Source organism: Dendropsophus ebraccatus, chromosome 2 (assembly GCF_027789765.1).
Source record: "Dendropsophus ebraccatus isolate aDenEbr1 chromosome 2, aDenEbr1.pat, whole genome shotgun sequence".
Taxonomy (NCBI): Eukaryota; Metazoa; Chordata; class Amphibia; order Anura; family Hylidae; genus Dendropsophus; species Dendropsophus ebraccatus.
The window spans coordinates 205,294,933-205,301,500 of NC_091455.1; positions in this window are offsets into that span (position 1 = coordinate 205,294,933).

Here is a 6,568-nt window from a genome sequence, read left to right on the forward strand (position 1 = left end):
GACTCTTTGGAAAATGAAAGGTGGAATCTGATTGGTTGCTAGGGGCAACTGAGCCAGTTTCACTTTACACTATGTTTGATAAATCTCCCCCATTATTACTATTGTATTGTTAGTTATATATTTTGTGTAGGGAATATTATTACTATATAGTAGTATCAGCACTGATAGTATTATTTGTAGGATTGTTATTATGGATATGACCTTAGTTTGGGTATCACTTTTAGTAATAGTAGAATTGTTATTATATGATGATTATTGATATTCTTATCCTATCCCACTGGACACGGATTATTGTCCCCCCAGCTGCGGATGCCTCTGTTGAATATAAATGGCGGTGCGGCGTTCCCCCTGGATGGCGGCCACAGTGTCGATGCCTTGTTTGCCTTTTTATTTCTTCTAATTGCTTTTTACTTCCTGATCTGACTGGCCGGATACTGAGGGCTGTTGTCCTTGGACTCTGTCTCTGTGATACGCTGTGTGTATTCTACTCTATGGGGTTACTATTAATTGTGGCGTGTGATATAACCAGTGAGTTATCTCTACTGTCAACCTGTCCAAATAGTGTAATTATATTGTACAATAATGATGATGAACTAAGAAACCTGACGGGCGCTGAGCAAACACCAGCAACAGCAGAAGCGCTGTCCCCCCTCCTCCTCCTCCTCTATCTCTCCTTCTCTGCCTCTCTCCTTTTTTTGGACTAATTCTAATATATGAAGAATCGCTCTGTCTCATCCCCGTCTACTTCTCCTCTCTTCTCATCTTTAAAGGGAATCTGTCACTAGGTTTATGCTGCCTTAAATGAGGGCAGCATAAAGCAGTGATTTTAATGCTAAACAGATTGGTGTATTATTTTCATCATTCTTTTCAGCCGTTCTCCTAATATGCAGGAGAATAGGATTCTTGCCGCACCCCTTCCCCACCCTCCAGCTGCTGATTGACAGGTGACTGTCTATATAAAGCATGGATAGATAACTGCCAATCAGCAGCTCGTGGGCGGAGTTTTCTCTTTCTCATGAATATCCAGGACTTCTGAGCTCATGCACATAATGGAGAACTACATATTGTCCATGTTATTCAGGAGGAAATCTCTGAATCAGCTGCACAGAACAATGTTCAGCTTCTCTGTCACTACTTTATGCTACCCTGAGATAGGACACCATAAACCTACTGACAGTCTATTTAATGTTGAATGATCCCGATATGTGTGACAATCCCCCTCATCTTCCCCCTCCTTCCAAGTTTTACCCCTCTTCTCCTATTCTGGTTAATTCTTACAAGAAGACTATATATATATTCCCTCACTTCATTCTTCCTTAACTCCCTCTATCTCTTCTCTTCCCTTTCTTTAGATTTGAAGGGATCAGAATATTTACCTTCATCTCACCGCCTCTCTGTTCCTCCCTCTCTTCTGCCTTCTGTTCCTTTTTTTTCTTCTTTCTCTCAATCTCTTGTTCAGTCTTCTTCCTACTTTTTCCATCACCCCAGTAGACCCTGTAAAGGACTGAAGGGCAATGAAGGGAGCCCAAGATGGGGGTAGGTTGAGGAATTGCTAGGTGACAGGGGATTGGCCAGTTTTGAGCACCAAAGCTAGTGGGCTAAAGGTAGCAAAATGAGAGGGGGGGGTTATATTAGTAGCTGGCACATAAGGAGGGCTAGTCTAGAGCAGCGTGGACTGTGAAGAGGGCCGTCTGCCTGTTCTCTATCTTCTCTCTTTCTTTCCTCTTCCTCCTCCCTATCTCCCCTTTTATCTCCTTCTATCCACCCTTTTTTCCTTTCTTCCTTAGCTTTCCCCCTTTCTCTCTCCCTCCTCCCACCTTCTCTTCTCTCTTCTTCCTCCCTTTTCCACCTTCTCTTCTCTCTTCCTTCTCCCTCTGTCTCACCTTCTCTTCTCTCTTCCCTCTTCCTCCTCCCTCCTCTTCCACCTTCTCTTCTTTCTTCCTTCCCTCTTCCTCCTCCCTCTTTTCCACCATCTCTTCTCTCTTCCTCCTCCCTCCTCTTCCACCTTCTCTTCTCTCTTCCTTCCCTCTTCCTCCTTCCTCTTTTCCACCATCTCTTCTCTCTTCCTTCTCCCTCTGTCCCACCATCTCTTCTCTCTTCCTTCTCCTTCTGTCCAACCATCTCTTCTCTCTTCCTCCTCCTTCCTCTTCCACCTTCTCTTCTCTCTTCCTTCCCTCCTTCCTCTTTTCCACCATCTCTTCTCTCTTTCTTCTCCCTCTGTCCCACCTTCTCTTCTCTCTTCCCTCTTCCTCCTCCCTCCTCTTCCACCTTCTCTTCTCTCTTCCTTCCCTCTCCCACCTCCCTTTTCCACCATCTCTTCTCTCTTCCTTCTCTCTCTGTCCCACCATCTCTTCTCTCTTCCTCCTCCCTCCTCTTCCACCTTCTCTTCTCTCTTCCTTCCCTCTTCCTCCTTCCTCTTTTCCACCATCTCTTCTCTCTTCCTCCTGCCTCTGTCCCACCTTCTCTTCTCTCTTCCCTCCTCTTTCACCTTCTCTTCTCCCTCTTCCTTTTCCCTCTCTCCCACTTCTCTTCTCTCTTCTTCCTCCCTATGCAGGGCTGTATTAACAGCTGCTGCTGCCCTAGGCACTAAACCTGAAGACGCCTTATTTTCACGCGCCTATTGGCGATACCAGACCTGATCAATACCACCATACCCCCCACCCCCCTCGAAAAGACACCAGATTTACTGGCAAGTCTGAACGGGAGGAGGGAAACTAAAAAAAATAAAAAATAAAAAATTAGTTTCTTTTGTCCCTCTGCTCCCTGGTGCTGCCCCCCTGCAAGGTGCTGCCCTAGGCACTGAACCACGGGTGCCTAGTGGTAAATACGGCCCTGTCCCTATGTCCCACCTTCTCTTTTCTCTTCCTCCTCCCTCCTCTTCGACCTTCTCTTCACGTTTCCCTCTCTCCCTCTTCTCTTCTCTCTTTCTTTCCTCTTCTTCCTTCCTCCCTCTCTTACAGATTTGTCTCCCATTAGTGGCCCCCCAGAGTGTTATGTTTTATTAGCCTCATGTACCTCCTATCAGTAGCAGTAATGTGAGACACATGGGATTACTTAACATTATTGTAAGTCACATGGGGCTATTCACTTAGTAACTCCACGGACCTCGCATTAATACCCCATCTGTCTCACTATAGTCTTACTAAAAGTCTATTAACATGGTGTATGGTATTTTTTTCTGTGGTTTTCTTGCAGTGACCACATTTAGAGACATTGGGAAATGCTGTGGGGAATATACTTCCCTATTGCACCATGTACAACATGACTGTGCACCATCTTGTGGTCCTCACAGCTTTGCAGGTACTGTATTCAGTTTTGCATATCTGTGATTGATATCACTATATTATTTTTCATTACACTTTGGGTTCGTAGATTCGCTACATAGACGATGTCTTCTGACGCTCTATGACTGAGCTTGTTCTATGTTCCAGCACAACAACAATAATAATAATAATAATAATAATAATAATAATAATAATAATAATTTTTATTTATATAGCGCCAACAGATTCCGCAGCTAATGATGACTGATTGACTGGCCCCTTTAGACCTCTGCTATGTTATTAGGACTATATTAATGGCAGTGGCAGGTGTAATTCTGTGTTGATGTTACTACTATTCTGGTATTACTAGTTGCCAGGTGATACCACTATGTGGATACCGCACAGTCCATGGACAGTTTTGTCCAATTCTCCTACGCAGGTTACCAACACACCGGCTGCTTGCCTCATTTACCAAGCAGAATCCGAAACAATAAGTTACATTACATGTCACATGACTGAAAGGTAACAGGATCACTATGTGAACAAGATATATTACAGTCCATAGAAAGAATGTACACACTACTATTGTGTATAGAGCCGGCTCTTAGCCATACTGTGCTGTATAAGTGTTTGCGTAAACATACTTTAAAGAAATCCATTGTCACAGGCGACGACTTAGACTCTTCGGTTATCGACTGACACAGAAGATGTTCTTTTAAAGTGGCAAAAATATTTAAAAATTTTAAATTAAATTACTTCTACATAAAAATCTCCAGTCTTCCAGTACTTATCAGTTGCTGTATGTCCTTCAGGAAGTGTTGTATCCTTTTCAGTCTGACTTTTCAGTGCTTTCTTCTGCCACCTCTGTCCATGTCAGGAACTGTTCAGAGCAGAAGAGATTTTCTATATGGTTTGCTGCTGCTCTGGACAGGTCCTGACATGGACAGAGGTGGCAGCAGAGAGCACTGTGTCAGATTGGAAAGAATACACCACTTCCTGTAGAACATACAGGACATTTTTGAAGAGAAGTAAACGTTTATACATATGTATATAACTTTCTGACACCAGTTGATGTTAAAGACAATTTCCTCAGCGTACCCTTTAAGTAAGGCAAATGAGGGGAAAATACTTGAATGCAGGGAAAGTTATATTTTATCAGAAGTGGGTGGGATCTTCTTCACTTCCAGTGGGGATGCACACAATAATGTCCATTGCTCCTCAGTACCTACAGGAGGCCTGGTATTATACAGAACTCATCAAAGTTGGCACCCTACATCTAATATATCATGTATTAGGCTATTAGTTTACTGGTTATAGATTCCCTGTGCTGCCTCCATTATTACCCCTTTCTACCCTCCACCACCACCAAGGGTACCGTCAAGCCCGATCTTCAAAATGAAGCTCATGGCCTGTAGTGGTCGCAGCCTGGTATTACTAAGCTGGAAAGGACCAAAAATAAATAGCCTTTTTACCCTGGTAGTACTAGGCTGTTACTGCATGGTTTTGCACATGACTCATGGGAAAGGGGGGACCAAACTGTCATGCCAGTGTGACATCTCCACAAATGACTACATCCGTAGCCAGAACAAGGTAGATTTACATTTAATTGCAGCAAGGAGAGATCTTGAAAACCATGGGGAATCTTTGTATCAGTTTTTAATATATAGCTAAACCATAATATCCATTTCCCATGGTTTCCAAAAGAGTCGTCAGATCTAACACTGATTTACTGGCCATAAAGAGTGCCTCGTGGCACATGTACATAATATTTGTGTAGTCTATTGATATCAATAGGAGCCATGTAAAGCTTTATTTCCCCTGTGATGGTGCCTGCAGATGGTCTTCATGCCTCACACTCCACAGGTAATGGACACAAGACGCGTTTTGTGCTTAATTAAACGTTCCGCCATTTAGGAATAATGATGTTTTGTCCTGAGCGTTATAGGATTATATCGCTGGATCAATCAATACATCGATCAATCAGTCAATACCTCCCCCGGCATCTCTGCAGGCATCACGCATCCACGAGAGGGATTGCAGAAAATGAAGACTAGTGGCGTACTTAGCTTAGCTTTCCTGGAATCCTAATAAAGAGCGATTCACTGCTGGTATCCTCCATCCCCGAGAAGATTCTGCCTCCTCCCAGGATGCAAACGGAATTATTCTTCTTTATTCCACATTGTTAGAACCATGTACTTCCCTCATTATCTACCTGATATGTATTCTATATTCTATCTATCTATTATCTATCTATTTATCTTATAGCTATCTATCTATCTATCTATTATCTATCTATCTATTTATTATCTATCTATCTATCTCCTATCTATCTATTTATCTATTTATCTTCTATCTATCTATCTATCTATCTCCTATCTATCTATCTATCTATTTATCTTCTATCTATCTATCTATTATCTATCTATCTCCTATCTATCTATCTATTATCTATCTATCTCCTATCTATCTATCTATCTATCTATCTATCTATCTATCTATCTATCTATCTATCTATTTATTATCTATCTATCTCCTATCTATCTATTTATCTATCTATCTCCTATCTATCTATCTATCTATCTATCTATCTATCTATCTATCTATCTATTTATCTATCTATCTCCTATCTATCTATCTATCTATCTTGAAAAAAGTCCTTACTGATAGGACTGAAACGTCGCTGCTGTGTTGTTTCTGTTTATGGAATAAATAAATCACCTTTATCTTCACTGAAGCATCTGGAGTGCCGCTACTATTTGTCATATATTAAGCCAAGCAACAGAGGATTCTGGTACTCTTGCTGGCACCCACCTGGATTGTACCGAGTGCTGCGATTTGTTTGTATGTTATCTATCTATCTATCTATCTATCTATCTATCTCCTATCTATCTATTATCTATCTATTATCTATCTATCTATCTATCTATCTATCTATCTATCTATCTCCTATCTATCTATTATCTATCTATTATCTATCTATCTATCTATCTATCTATCTATCTATCTATCTATCTATCTATCTATCTATCTATATATCTATCTATCTATCTATCTAAGCAAAGAGAGTGAGCAGCACAGCAATGCAGGTAAAGGTGCCAGCGGTCAGGGTCCTGACTTCAGACCGTCTTCATATATTAGCAGAGAATCCGCAGCACGCAAAAAGTTCGTGAAGACTGTGATTTATTTAATTCATAAGTGCAGCAATCCAACAGACGCAACGTTTCGGTGATGTCATATCACCATTTTCAAGCTATCTATCTATCTATCTCCTATCTTTCTTTCTTTCTTCTATCTATCTATCTATC